Below are 16,211 nucleotides of genomic sequence, written 5' to 3' on the forward strand. Positions count from 1 at the left end.
TTGTTTGCAGAATTTCTGGGTCTGTTTTAGCAGCTGAAAATGGCAGACAGTTACTCTCATAACTGATCTGAAAGCACACATCTAAGTAGAGGAGTTTACTGTTGTACCTGTTTAATGGGATTTTACTATTGCTAGCCCTTCTGCTCCCATAGGAAATGCAGGATCACAGTGGGTGCATCAGACAGCAGGTGACTGTCTACACTTACTCTAGAAATCCTAGCCAAGGGCTTCTCCATGGAGCAAACTGTCAGAACCACCCTTTGGTATATTTAATAAAAATAATGACTCTCAATAATTGAGCACTTATTATGTGTCAGGCACCCTGTAAGAGCATGGGGTAGGTGTTGGTGGTGGTTTGTTTGTCTGTATCAGATGAGAACTGTATCCTCACAGCAATGCTATAAGCTCCTGCCAAACCCTGAAGACCAAGCTATACTGACCACAGTCAGTGATGAGTTCTGGTTGGTCCCTGAGTCAGGCCTGGTGACATTTGTTGCCCCTCAAGGATTGGCTTCTCAGTTCTCACAGACAAGGGCTCCCACCTCGTCCTCTACCCAGGGGGGACTATACTTTTAGATGTTCCTGTTCAGTGCATAAAGGTCCCAGGAGCCCTAGTATATGTGTCTCCCCAAACTGCTTCTCCTAACCTAGCTGGGAAGGTAAGAAAAGCCCTTGTTTCACCTACACAGAAAAAAAGCCTCTTTCAGGAGGCCCTGCCCAGGCCCAGAAGTTATCTCCTACACTCATAGGTGGCCCTGGGTCCTTTGCCTTAATCAATTTCCTGCTACTTGTTTAATCAGTCTCATCTAATTAGTTCTCCCTGTACAGTTATTTGGATGTTTTCATTCAGTGCTCAAGTGTTTAATACATATACATACATATACACAAACATATATGTAGCTGCTTCCTACTCTGTTCTAATGAGGGTCAGGTAGAAAACACATGTGTCTCTTCCCATCCTCAAAGTGTCTCGGGGCTAAAGCAACTTTCTCTCACCTCCCAGGAACAAGCTTGTATTAGATGAGCACTCTAAGGCCATCTGGAAATGGTTAAAGAATAGTTGCTGAGGATTTACAGATAAGAGTTATTTACAAAAGGAAAAACCTACACAGTCCCCACTACTCTCAAAGGAATGGACCAGAGGTCAAACATGTTGGAAAAAAATGTGACTTATCCCAGCAACCAATCCCGGCAAAATCACCTGTCTTCCTCCTCACTCTCTCTCCACCTTCTGACTTCTTCCTGATTTTGATGCCTATGTCACAGCTTTCCCTTATATAAGAGAAGGGTTTTTTGTTGTTGTTGTTGTTGTTTTGCGGTACGCGGGCCTCTCACTGTTGTGGCCTCTCCCGTTGCGGAGCACAGGCTCCGGACGCGCAGGCTCAGCGGCCATGGCTCACGGGTCCAGCCGCTCTGCGGCATGTGGGATCTTCCCGGACTGGGGCACGAACCTGTGTCCCCTGCATCGGCAGGCGGACTCTCAACCACTGCACCACCAGGGAAGCCCGAGAAGGTTTTTTTTTTTTTTTTAATTGTCTACATAATTGAAGACAATGACTAACACAACTGAACACATGAATAAACCAGAGAACAGTACTAGTCACCACAACAAATGGGGAAGGTCACATGTTTGCTCTTTCCCAAAAGGCTCCCTTGGAATTCTTTTGTTTTCATTTGTTACATGAATAAACTCAGTACATATTTATTTAATAAAAAAGAATCTATTAAATAATACATTATACACTGCAATATTCAGCTTCTTTTTAAAAAAATAACCAAGATATCCTTATATGATGCTTACAATATTCATTTTTCTTAGGTGTTCAAAGGTAAACTTCACCTTTGCAGTTCTGTAAGTCACAGTCTAGGAGGGTTGACTGGTTTCTCAGCTCAGTGTCCACAAGGCTAAGATCAGGATGCTGGCAGGGCTGAATTCCTTTTCAGAGTCTCTAGGGGAAAATTCACTTCTAAGCTCACTCAGTTTGCTGGCAGAATTTGTTTCTCTGTGCTTGTAGGACTGAGGTCCTGATTCCCTTGCGTGCTATTGGCTGGGGTTGTTCTAGGCTTCTAGAGGCCATCCCTATCCCTTGGCTCATCTTTCTCCATCTTCAAAGCCAGCAATGACACGTGGAGTCTTTCTCATTCTTCTACTCTCTCTGACGTCTCCCTCCCTTGGAATTCTAACAAGTGGCTTTAACCCAACAGCCTGTGCAGTGGCTTTGCTTTGAATACCACCAACACTGTTCTCATCACAGTTCCGAGGGTGTGACCTTAAGCAAAAGAAGTGTTTGGAGTCCAGTGCACCTATAATAAACCACCATGCACCTATATGATTATTCACTGGGTTGCTGCTTTCTCTTGAGGTGCAGTACCACAGTTCCAGAATCACTACAGGACAAAATGATAATAAAAGCAAAAGGAGGAGGAGTCCTGAATAGCCAAAATAATACTAGAAAAGAAGAACAAAGTTGAAAGACTCATACTTGATGATTTTAAAACTTACTACCAAGACATGGGAATCCAAACAATGTGGTACTGGCAAAAGGACAGGCATATAGAACAATGGAGTAGAATTGAGAGTCAAGAAATAAACTTATACATCATGGCCAATTGATTGACAAGGATGCCAAGATCATTCAATGGGGAAAGAACAATTTCTTCAATAAATGGTGCTGGGACAACTGGATATCCACATGCAAAAGAATGAAGTTGAATCCCTACCTCATACCAAATTCAAAAATTAACTCAAAATGAATTAATACATAAATATAAGAGCTTAAAACCACAAAACTTCTAAAAGAACATATAGGGGTAAATCTTCCTAACTTTGGGTTTGGCAATGGATTCTTATATTTGACATGCAAGCAAAAGCAACAACAATAAAAATTAGGGAAATTCAACTTCATCAAAATTAAAAACTTGTGTGCATTAAAAGACATTATCAAGAAAGTGAAAAGACAATGTATAAAATGAGAGGTCTCTGCAAGTCATATATCTGATAAAGATCAAGTATCCGGAATATATAAAAAAAAAACTTTTCCAATATAATAACAAAAAGGCAATCAACTCACTTAAAAAATGGGTAAACAACTTGAACTGACATTTCTCCAAAGAAGGTATACAAACAGCCAACAACCACATGAAAAGATGCACATCATTAGTCAACAGGGAATGCAAATCAAAACCACATGTTGTACCATTTCATACTCATTAGATGGTTTTAATAAAAAGAAAAAGAAAATAAGTGTTGGCAAGGATGTGGAGAAACTGGAACTCAAGTACATTGCTGGTGGGAATGAAAAATGGTGCAGCTACTGTGGAGAACAGTTTTGTAATTCATCAAAAAGTTAAACATAGGGACTTCCCTGGTGGCACAGTGGTTAAGAATCCACCTGCCAATGCAGGGGACGTGGGTTTCAGCCCTGGTCCAGGAAGATCCCACATGTCACGGAGCAACTAAGCCCATGTGCTACAACTACTGAGCCTGCGTGCCACAACTACTGAAGCCTGCACACCTAGAGCCTGTGCTCCGCAACAAGAGAAGCCACCGCAGTGAGAAGCCCGCACACCGCCATGAAGAATAGCCTCCACTCACCTCAACTACAGAAAGCCCGTACGCAGCAACAAAGACCCAACACAGCCAAAAATAAAAAAAATAAAATAAAATAAATTTATCAAAAAAAAAAGTTAAACATAGAATTAGTATATGACCCAGCAATTCCACTCCTAGGTATATCCCTGAAACAACTGAAAAGAAGGACTCAAATACATATGTTTTTGAGTACATATACACATGTTCATAGCAGCACTATTCACAATAGCCAAAAGATGAAAACAGCCCAAATGTCCATTAATGGATGAATAGATAAATGAATTGTGGTATATACATACAATGGGCATTATTATTCAGCTATAAAAAGGGATGAAACACTGATACATGCTATAACATGGAAGACTCTTAAAAACATTACGCCTAGTGAAAAAAAGCAAAGGTCAAGGGTTGTATGGTTCCGCCACGGGTTGAGGAAGGGTAAAGTGGGGAGCAACCGCTTAGTGGGTAGGGGCTTCTTTGGGGGTGATGAAAATTTTTAGAATTAGGTAGAGGTAGTGGTTGCACAAGTTTGTGAATGTGCTAAATGACACTGCATGGCTCACTTTAAAATGGCTAATTGTTGTTATGTGAATTTCCCTTCATTTTTTTAAAAAGGCAGAAGGAAGAAGAAAGACAAGGCAGGCAAAGCAACGCAGGTTTTTAGCTAAGACCAAAGCCTTGGGAACAGCAGAAATAAGCATCAGGAGGGGCGCGGGTGCCGGCAGATGTGCTCAGAGGGAAGAAGCAGAGATGGTGTGAACACAGGAAAAGGAGGTGGTTCAATCCGGCGATGGTGTCCTAACAGAAGAGTTGCATCTGTACGCAGTCTAGAATCCACAGAAATGGCCCTTTGTAAAGTCCCTGAAGGAAGGGCACCATGAGGACCACGAGGTAGAAGTAGTTCCTTAAAGGAAGGACAATGTGGTACCTGAAGCTCCTCAAGGTCAATCCTTTGCAGACTCTTCATTCCTTTACATTTGTACAAGAGAAAGAGCAAAGGGTTACCGAGGAGAAGAAAGAGGCGAGTTAACATCTCCAATGCCAGGGAGCTAAATTGGATTTGCTTATTTTTTTTTCTCCCTTTTACAGAAACAGAAAAAACAAAGGGAACATCTCCATTGTAGGGGGAAAAGATCCACATTTCAGGTCTGAAAAAGATTCAGGGTGCCCAATTCAAAATAGGAGAGTATGTAACATGTGTGGGGACACGAAATTCTATCTTTGGAATAAGTTCTTGCTGTCATAACCACACAAAGGCTCTTGGGAAATGTCATACAAAGAAGAAAGTAGTTTGGAGCCTCACAAACATCCCTGGGAAATAAAAATGAGAAGGAACATATTATCTACAGTAAGACAGGTCCTACGTATGCAACATCTCCTTGTAAAGACTTCCAAAATACAATGAAATCGGTGACACTGTGCTCATTTTCCAGACGGGAAAACCAAGCCCCAAGCTTCAGAGCTCACATTCTTCCTCCTACACCATAATGCATTGAGCCAGGTGAGAAATTATAAAAGTCACCAGGAGCAACCTCCAGTTTTCCAGTAAACTTCTAATTGCTTGGAGAAGGGGGTGTGACTTTTATTTTTCTATTAGCTCAATAAGGGCTCTCAAACATCTCCAACGAGACAGTGCACTGCATCTATCCAAATTCCATACCGCTGTATTATCACTCGAGGAGTAAACAAAATACTACCATTGCATCCGTTTCTTGCTGCTTATTTTTTATAAGAGTAGTGCCTTCTCTCTGCTCCCTGCATGCCCACTGTAAAAGCACATGGCCTGCAGCCATACGGGAAGGGTCAGTAGATCATGTCAGCACTTTTGCTGGCAGAGCCACTGGAATCGTCCTCAAACTGCTCTCTTCCTGCGTTTGTGACACTTGATTCCCCCCACAGGCCACAAAATATGGCAAGTAACGAAGCAGCTGCTGACCTGCAAGGCGGTTACTGCCCAAGGTCACTGGCTGGTTCCTTTCCTGGGAGGCTTTATTTTAGTCCTCAGGCCTCAGCAAGCTGCCCTTTCCCACCTGAGGACAGAGAAGACACGATGCCTGCTCCTCTGTTCATTTCAAAAAAGTAGGCAAGGACTTTCAAATGCAACAATTTCCACTGGCTTTTAACATTTTATTGATAAATCAAAAAAAATGATAAAATAAAAAGGATCAGGGAACTAAACTGGATTTATTTTTTTCTCCCTTTTATAGCAACAGACCAAACAATGCAAACCTTTCCACTGTACGGGGGGAAAAAAAATCTACGTTTCAGATCTGGAAAAGATTCAGGCTGCCCAATTCAAAATAGGGGTGTGTGGAACACATGTGGAGATGAGAAATTCTCTCTTTGGAATAAGAAGTTCCTGCTGACACGACCACACAAGGACTCTTGGGAAATGTCACACAAAAGCAATTTTAATGTCATGATGACTTCAAAAATAGCATACTCACAAGCTTCATGTGAAAAGCCTGGTCGAAGAAACTAAAAAATAGAAGGGCAACAGCTAAAATTTTCTATACTGGACTGTTAGACCTTTTCCAGTTTCTTCAAATCTTTCAGCAAACAAGAAAGGACAAATAACTTTGCTAATATAAACTTCTGAAATTTTCTTTGGCCTGCAAAACAGGATAAGCCTTCAGCATCTACTGAAGTAGAAAACTGACATTATTTTCCCAAAGGTATCACATTATAATTATATGGTTTATGCTTTTCTGCTCTAGTATTTTATTTTAAAAATAAGGAAAAGTTGAAAGTTCTTTTTTTTTTTACAGTGAACAACCATATTCCCACCACCTAGCTTTTTTGAATATCTAGCCTTTTATCCAGCTCTCTAACCATCAGTTCTTGTTTTGTTTTGTTTTTTAATGTATTTCACAGTAAATACATTGCAGAGTTCAATACACTTTACCTCTAAACTCTTAGACTGCTGGCATTTTAAATCTTTTCTAGTTAAAGGTTGTGACTTAGCAAGAGGAAAGAGGGAGGAGAAAGTAAGTGAAAGCTCATTACACACCTAGTTCCCTCTTAGAAGGGACATCCCTACGCGGTAGAGGGGTATCCTTCTGGCAAGGGGAGTAGAGGGTTAGAAACTTCTTCCTTCTCTTTGGTTTTGCTCTCATCTCTCAATTATTCCACAAATCAAGAAAGGGAGGAGAACATTTGAGGCTGGGCCATGCCCACCCCTTGGGGATGCCCCTAACAGTAAAGATTAAGTGAAGATAATAAAAAGTGGATGACAGGCCAGTACTGACCAGTCACTGTCTAAACAAAAGACTTCAGGTTGTCTTAAGGGCTGCCCAGTCTAGCTTACCAGGTAAGGGAGGGAAAGGGAGCCACTGTGCAGAAGTGTGCCCAGGAATGAATGGTGTGTTCACGCCAGAGCATGCCCAGAGTATGGCTACAGGGGGCAAGATCCGTACAGCAGTGGCATTGGAGAGGGCCCCTGTGGTAGAAGTTCTTCCAACATTCTCTTCATACAATGTGACTTTAACACTCTCCCACTGGGAGGTGGGCATTTATGTCTCCTTCCCTTGAAACTGGACAGGCTTGTGACTCACCAGTAACCAAATAACGTGATGGAAATGATGCAGCATGATCGTTAAGGCTACGTCATAAAGAAGATCTGTGTCTCACTTGTCAGGAGGAATAATCACACTGGAGCCCACGTAAGCAGTCCAGCTGCCCTAAAGCTGCTATGCTGTGAAGAAGCCCACAGTTTCCCATGAAGAGAGACATCATGGAGAATCCTGAGACTATATGGAGAGAGAGAGCCCAGCCAGCTTCCAGCTGCTCCAGCCTCTTGTCCTTTCCGCTTCAGATGCCATTTGAATGCAACTACCTGAGGGACCCCAAGCCGGAACAGCACAACGAAGCCCTTCTGGAACCCCTGACCCACAGAAAATGTGAGAGGTGAAAAGGTGGCTGCTTTTGTTTCAAGCCACTACATTTTGGAGTGATTCCTTACACCACAATAAATAACTAAAACAGACCCCAGCGTATAAACTGGGTCATGATGATACCTCACTTCATACACTGCACAATCTGAGTCTTCACACCTGGTATCAAACTAGCCACTACCTACCTTTCTTATTGTGTAGTTAGTACTCCAGTCTCATCAGTTTACACGCAAGTACCCAAACTCTTCCAGAACCTTCTCCTGCAACACACATTATATACATATATATACAACTTTTTTCCATTGCCTAAGATGCCCTCTTTTCCTTTTCAAATTTTTTCTACATTCTACCCTTCATTCAAGACTCAGTTTCTTCCAAAAAGTGACCCTATAATTCTGCACTCCTCAAGGTTATCAGTGATATCTTAGCTGCCAAACCCAATCATTTTAATCATAATTCATGCCTACAGGGCATTAAGTCCCAAATGGAAGCAGCAATGCCTCATCAAGGACAGATCAGCTCACTTTCTTTGGACAACAGTGCCGCCTCACTTCTTTATTGAATGGGGTTACCAAGCTGGGAGATGCAAAAGTGCTGACAAAAAGTCTTATCTAAAGGAAGTATGCCTCTTCCTAGAGTTTCTCTATAACATTCTGAAGTTGCACTGTCCACTACAGTGCCGTTGGCCAAAGGTGGTTTTGAGCACCTGAAATAAAGCTAGTCTGAACTGAGATCTGTTGTAAATATAAAATATACACAGATGAAAATTCTTAAAAAAAAAAGGTAAAAATATAATTAATAATGTTGAATGTTGAAATGATAAGAATTAGTATATGCTGGGCTAAAATATATATTATTAAAATTAATTTCAAGTGTGATCTTGGACTTCCCAGCCTCCAGTACAGCCTGTTATCACAACCTCTTTTTTTTTTTCTTTTTAAATGAGGCTATAAGAAAATTTAAAATTATTCATGCTGCTCACATGCTTTTTCTATTGGACCAAACTTTTGTGCTATGCTGAGTTGAAGGTGCCCAAGGAAACACCATATATTTCTATGAAAGTTTTAGGAAAATACTTTTAAGGCAAAGGTGAAATGTTTGGATATAAAATTTAAAAGAATGGTTAAAAGAGGTGAGAATGAAAAATAACAGAGTTAATATTTATGCTTGGAAATGTTTCTAGTAAGAATAAATGCCAACCATACAGTCACACAGTATCCTTGCTTCTTTTTCAGGGCACTGAAATCATTATCCATGATGAAATTCATATAAGGAAAGCTTTGAAATTTCAGATTTTATTTATTTTTTTAACTCTAATATATGTAGCAATTCTACTAACTGAAAATTACCTAGGTGTCTCACTCACTGAAAATTACATAGGTGCAATCACTTTAGGACTTAGATATTTGAAGCAGTAACTTATGATCTATTCAAGGGAAGAAAATGAATTTATACAGCTTCCGAAAGTATGTAAACTTGCACCAGGAAAAGGCCTAAGGGATGAAGAATGTGCCTGCATGAGTGAGGAAGTGAGTAAGAGAACATGTGTCTAGGTAGAGAAGACACTCCAGTGTCTTGTTCAGATATCACTGGGTACCTTTTAACTGTCCTGCATGCCCACCTCCCAGCTTTTCTGTGTTTTGCTTCTAAAGATGGCACTAGCAAATTTCTTAAGAGGAACAGCCTTCAACTTCTAGAGCTGCTTCACCTGCAGATGCAGAGTCAAGTGCTCCCCAGTTTACAGCCCCTCTCCCACCAGCCCATAGCCAATGGCTGAGGCAGGGATGGGAAAGCCCAGCTCCTTACCTTTAGCAGAAGGAACAGATTCTCAGGAGCAATTACACTCCAGAGCTCCCCCAGGGGTCAGGCTGAGGCAGGGACATTGCCCGAACCACCCCTCTGCTTGGCCCCCTCCTTCTCCCTTACCTTCCCCAACTCCCTAGTTCTCTTGGGAGCACTGCCTTAATAAAATGCTTGTGCAAAAATCCCACCTCAGATCTGCTTAGGGAAGCCCAAGCCAAGAATTTTGTGATGTATGAATGGACCCTAAGAAAATGTGAAACTGGATTCTTATTGTTTTTTGTGTGTGTGTGGCTTTATTTTTTTATTTTTTTAACATCTTTATTGGAGTATAATTGCTTTCCAATGGTGTGTTATTTTCTGCTTTATAACAAAGTGAATCAGTTATACATATACATATATCCCCATATCTCTTCCCTCTTGCGTCTCCCTCCCTCCCACCCTCCCTTTCCCACCTCTCTAGGTGGTCACAAAGCACCAAGCTGATCTCCCTGTGCTCTGTGGCTTATTGTTGTTTTTGTACCTCAGATAAGTTTCTATAACACTTAAGTATTTAAAATAACTGCACAGTTTAATAAGCAAGAAGTATCTTTGTTCCTAAAGAGCATTGCAGCAGCCCTAGAACAGAGGTCTTAGCCCTAGAAAAAAGATGCTAATAACTGGCACAGCATATATATCTCCAGGTGTGAAAGAAGTTAAGGGTAGCGTGTAAGGGTCCAAAGTAGAAGTAAAAATACAGAGAAGTCAGCTTAAAGTTTGGTGAGCTTCATAACTGACACTGATGTTATCAATTCTGTACATAATCAATATTTAATAAAAACAATTTCAAGGCATTCAGAAAACAAGAAAGCACCCCAACATTAGGTAAATTTCCCCCAAAAAAGAGTCTACCTTCCAAACTGAAATAAAACAGGGCAGTAGGTATCAAGGGTTGTTTTCTTTCTTTTCATGAAACTTGAAGACAGCCTTTGGTTTAACTAGGCTAATAAATTCCTCTTTACGAAGAGTCATTCAGAAGCTAGAAATTTAAGAGTGAAGATAATTCATCTCATTTTGTTTTCTATAAATATTTCCTATTTTAACACTGATAGAAAGCTAAGTTGAATGTAACATAAATAAGAGAAATCTAAAATACACCTTTTGCCATTAAGGGATTAAAATATATTCTGAATGCCTACTGTGGATGCAATAGTCCTAAAAAAAAAAAAACACTTAGAACTAATGTACAGCCCACTGTTGGAATCATGGCAAAATAAAGCAGGCTTTCAAGATGAAACCAGAAAGGTTCAGATGCCAGGGTCTAGATAGTCCCCATTTTAAATATGGGAAGACATTATAAAGGAACCCGATTTCACTTCTATTCAAAAAAAAAACCTCATCATAAAAGGTATCCAACAATTGAATGTTGCTAGAGTGGGATGTTTTTAGTTTTAGGAGAGGATAGCACGAAATACACAAGAATTCTCTCTTTGGGAAAAGGGCAAGCCTAACATAAAGATAACAATCAACCAACCTGGTGACATGTGGGACACCAGGTCCCATCAAGTCCTAACAGGTGTGGGGATGGAAGAGTAGCCCACATACTATGTTAGCTGTCCCAGGACCCAATGCCATCTAAAGTCTTTGTAAAATCAAATGCATGGCATTTATACCACTTAATATAGAGGAAATCATTCTTGGAACTTACAATATAGAACAAATAACTTCTAAGCTCTGTTTTTTTTTTTTTTGGACTCTTAAATCAAGTGTTTATTTTCACTAAGTACCTAATTCTTTATAGGGACAATTTATAATCCAGCTGATAAACAATGACTTATTTTTTAAGGATAATACAACTATTGTACAGAGAAAGTGGATAGTCCAGAAAAACGGTTTTTAAAAAAAGAGTAAAAATCAGACATTGTGTCTACACTGATTTAAAGTCCCTACTGAATTATTCAGCACCCCCTACTCCAATTTGCCTGCTAAGACATGGTTTATGAGTCATCCGTGGGGAACAGTAAAATATACTGCACTTGACTAAAAATAAGTAGGAACATTTAATAATAAATCTACTTTCTTGATAGTCTTGTGTCATCATTAAATACTGATCACTTGGAGAAGCGTTGGGCTGTGTGATTCTTCCCTCCCCTCACAGAAAGGCCAGAAGAAAATCAGCCACGGGCCCTGCCAGAAGATGATGGAATATCTGACATGACATGAAACACGGAGAAGAAAATAATATTGATTTTAAATGCCTGGAACCTCGAGTTCACTTATCGAGACGAACAGCAAAGTTGCTGGTTATCTTCTCCTTGTGATCACTATAAAATGACTTCTTGTCCTTTGAAGTAAGAAATGACACATACTCCAAATGTTTTACTTACAACACCAAGTAGAAAATAGCAATTTGACAAAGGGGTCAGAAAAGAACATTTGCTAGGATTCTGGCTCTTGAATAAAGCATAGCAAGTTATTGTTTATAAATAAAAGAACTGTGCATATATATTTTAGATTTCCATTTTAGTTTTTCTTTAAAGATTTGTAAAATGGAACTTTAGAGGAACATTGGAAGGATTTAATTACATCATCCTTATAGGTAGTTGCCATAAAATGGAGGGTGTACGACAACTGACAATGATTTTTCCCATCGGTGAGGATCTTCTTAAACAAAATGTGCATAAGATTAAAAACAAGTCGCATACATTTCTCCTCAGAAAGAATTACAGAAAACAGCAACTTAATATCTGATGCTTACTAAATGCAGGCAATACTCCCACAGATGGCAAACAGAAAATCCAGCAGAAAATGAAGTACCCAAGGTTAGTGGAATGAATAAACTTGAATCTAGAAAATGCCAGGAGTTGAACACTCCACCACATCAAGGAAAACATCTGTGAATCAGTTTTGAGAGGCATTTCAGATGGGACATCAGTGTGAATGAAGGGATTCATTTTACAGATCGAAAGTTCTAGAACCCCACATCTAGCAACTTACCCACTGTGTGCAGAGTACTTACCAGATGGCTGGGGACTGACTGAAGGTGACGTCCACTTAGTCAAATCACAGCGCTGTCCTCTGTGGAGGAAGGACACAGATCAGAGAAAAATCAATGTGAAGGAAATTTAGAATTCTCATGGAAAGAAACAGCCCTTTGCACTTCAAAATCAAAGCCTATAATATTCTTTAAAACACATGAGAAAGAGACATTAATAAATTAGTGACATTAGTTTCTAAATGGATGACAAAAACAGACAATCATCAAATCAGAAATCTTAGTGCTACATCCAGCCTATAGGGTTTATACACTCTCTCTACTAAGCTGCTGATCTACAATTCAACCTCTTAACCTATCAAAATAATTAAGCAGAAGTTGAACAACAACAATATCCAAAATGTTCTAGAAGTAGATATAATGATCTTTCCCTGATCGATAGTGAAACTGATAGTAATTTTAAGAAATCTTTCAAAGAAGAGCAGTGCTGAATAGGAAAGATTTATAATGAAATTGTATCTATGTACAAATAGTCATTATTTTTGATGTGTGTTTTTGTATTGCCTTCATTAACAAGTTGTTATGTAGTTTTGGACTTGACATTGAATCTAGAATTCAAGATCTTTCCAAGATTTTGTTTTGGGTAGGGGAGTGGCATAGTTCCAGGTGGTGTCAGAAGTACATAGAAGTAAGAGGAAGCCCATCTGCATTTGGAAAGAAGTTAGAGGCAGAAAAATTGGCAATTGAAATACAGGAAAATGATGTCTGTAAAATCTGAACTGGGATTTTCCCAAGGTCATCATTTATTTATGGTGATGTCCACAGTAAAGTCCCGGGTAGAAAGGTACATCCACAAATGAAAAATATGTCATTACAAAAAAAAAAAGCAGACTTGGGTCTATATAGACAGACATGGAAAAAAATTCTCAGGTCATAGTATTACTTTTTAAAACCTCAAGTAATGTAGTAATACGTGTACTATGACCCCAGTGTGTTAAAACAAACCTCACTAATCTAGGTGTAAAAACACAGACATGAATATTGTTATATTCAGAGAACATATTTGAAGGGATAACAAGAAACTCAACTGAGCTGCCTCTGGAGAACTGGTACTGTAGGGAGGTAAAAAGGGCCTTTGCATTTTAACCTAACGTTGAACAATTATGCAATATTTTATCACAAAACATATTACTTTTACAATTAAAATTGAAAAAAACAAGAATCCAATTCATCTAAACTTCCTATGGAAATAAACATTCCATTTTAAGTATATAGAAATAGAGAATATACAACATCATCTACACATACTTCACTGATTTATTTATTTTATATTATTATTTTTTTGGCCGCACTGTGAGACTTGTGGGATCTTAGTTCCCCAACCAGAAATCAAATCCAGGCTCCTCGCGGTGGAAGCATGGAGTCCTAACCACAGGACTGCCAGGGAATTCCCATTACTTCACTGTTTAGTAAATATTTACTATGACCCAGCTTTAAGCATGGATTGCATCATCATATTTAATCGACATAAAAACTCTAAAATGTTTGTACTGTGATTATTTCCATTTTATAGAAAACTGAGAAGTTGGGTGTCTATTCAAGAATTACACAAAGCTGGCATTCAAACCCAGGCACCCTGACCAATGTTTAGCATCCATGGTACTACCCCCTCCATGGCATTTACCATAGTTTTGATATTACATTTATACTTGTAGTGATGTATTAATGAGACTATAAATTCCATGCAGACAGGGATCATGTGTGTATTAGAACCATGATGTATATCCCCAGCACCGAGACAGTGCCTCCCCACAGCTTCATTGAAAAGGTGAATTATTAAGTGCCCCGCCTAGAGCTGGGAAGTTAAAAATGTTTTATGTCTCTTGGGACTGTAAAACAAGACAAGTTCCAAAAAAGGTCAATAATTAATTAACCCTGCTATACCATGATCCTCGTTTTGAGAAACCACTTGCTACCCATGTCCTTCTATAACCAGAGATTTAAATACTGGACACATTTTCGCTTTCCTTCTATAATTCCCTAAGTGACTATCCAGCATAAAACTGGTGCATTGTTCCATAAGCCTTTCTGCTTCATGGCTAGGATATTGCAACATTTGGGAAAGCCAATGTTGAAATACTTAACTACATGGGACTTCCCTGGTGGTGCAGTGGATAAGAATCCGCCTGCCAACACAGGAGACACAGGTTCGATCCCTGGTCTGGGAAGATCTCACACGCTGCGGAGCAACTAAGCCCGTGCACCACAACTACTGAGCCTGCTCTCTAGAGCCCACGAATCACAACTACTGAGCATGTGTTCCGCAACTACTGAAGCCTTTGTGCGGAGAGCCTGTGCTCCGCAACAAGAGGAGCCACCGCAGTGAGAAGTCCGTGCACTGCAATGAAGAGTAGCCCCCGCTCGCCACAGCTAGAGACAGCCCACATGCAGCAACAAACACCCAACACAGCCAAAAATATAAAAATAAAATTAAATCTTAAAAAAAAAAGTTAAAAAAAAAAGAAATACTTAACTACAAAGAGGTGAAGCAGTAAAAACAGTTTGTCATGAATTATTTAGCTATTGGCATATAGTGGGCAAACTACTATAACTGACTTAGTGTTGTAGTCATATGTGAATCAAGGCCTCAACCTACCAACATTTTCATCCTAGTATTATTACTCTAGGTGTTGAAGGGTGTAAACGGGTCTTTGGTAAAGGAGAGACTGAATAGATGAGTGAGTGTGTGTGGGTGTGTGTCTGTGAATAGGCCTCTATGACTCTCTGTGTGTTTATGTGTCTCTGTGTGTGCACGGGTCTTTCAAAAGAGGAAAGATAGTTTTCTATAATGTAGACAGAAACCTAATAAATAGTCACACAAAATCCCCAAATCTCAGATCCTATTAGTGCTGGTGTAAACAACAGCTGTTTTTCATTCAACAAGGGTGCCAAGACTATTAAAGAGGGAAAGATAGTCTACTCAACAAATAGTGCTGGGACAACTGGAAATCCACACACAGAGGAATGAAGGTCGACTCCTATCTCACACCATACACAAAAAATAGCTCAAAATGGATCATAGATGTAAATATAAGAGCTAAAACTATAAAACTCTTAGGAGTAAATATAGGAACAAATCTTTGTGACCACGGGTTAGGCGATGGTCTCATAGATATAACACCAAAAGCACAAACAACGAAAGAAAAAATGAATAAGTTGGACTTCACCAAATTAAAAACTTCTGTGCTTCAAAGGTCATCATCAAGAAAGTGAAAAGACAACCCAGAAAACAGAAGATTTTTCCAAATCATGTATCTGATAAGAGACTTATATCCAGAATATTTTAAGAAGGACTATTATAACTTAACAATAAAAAGACAAATAACTCAATTTAAAAATGGGTAAATAATCTGAATAGACATTTCCCCCCCCCAGAAGATATACAAATATATAAAGAGATGTTCAACCATAAGAGAAAATTAAGTCAAAACCACAATGAGATACTACTTCACACCCACTAGGATAACTATAATCAGAAGACAGGTTAGAAAAAGTGTTAGTGAGAATTTGGAGAAATCAGAACCCTCCTACATTGCTTGTGGGAATATAAAATGCTTCAGCTGTTTTGGAAAATATCCTGGCAATTCCTCAACTGGTTAAACATAGAATTACCATATGGCTCAGTAATTCTGTTCCGAGTTATGTACCGAAGAGAAATGAAAATACACGTCCACAAACAAAAAATTTTCATGTACATTTTTCGTGACAGCATTATTTATAACAGCCAGAAGGTGGAAATAATCCCAATGTCCATCAACTGATGAATGGATTAAAAAATGTGATATGTCCATACAATAGACTGTTATTCAGCAATAAAAAGAATGCAACATGAATACATGCGACAACATGGATGAACCTTAAAAAAATTATACTAAATGAAAGAAGCCACTCA

The 16,211-nt window shown here is 39.3% G+C and overlaps 1 protein-coding gene across 6 annotated transcripts in view; it reads right to left on the reverse strand.

The window, feature by feature from the left end:
* Positions 1-16,211, reverse strand: part of PLCB4 (phospholipase C beta 4) — a 420,918-nt gene that overhangs the window by 250,464 nt on the left and 154,243 nt on the right. For all 6 annotated transcript variants that reach the window (XM_067707497.1, XM_067707492.1, XM_067707493.1 and 3 more), the window contains one exon: positions 12,284-12,342. The gene's annotated coding sequence lies outside the window, so the exon portion shown is untranslated. The remainder of the gene's footprint in view (positions 1-12,283; positions 12,343-16,211) is intronic.

This window comes from Pseudorca crassidens, chromosome 15, assembly GCF_039906515.1.
Source record: "Pseudorca crassidens isolate mPseCra1 chromosome 15, mPseCra1.hap1, whole genome shotgun sequence".
Lineage (NCBI taxonomy): Eukaryota > Metazoa > Chordata > Mammalia > Artiodactyla > Delphinidae > Pseudorca > Pseudorca crassidens.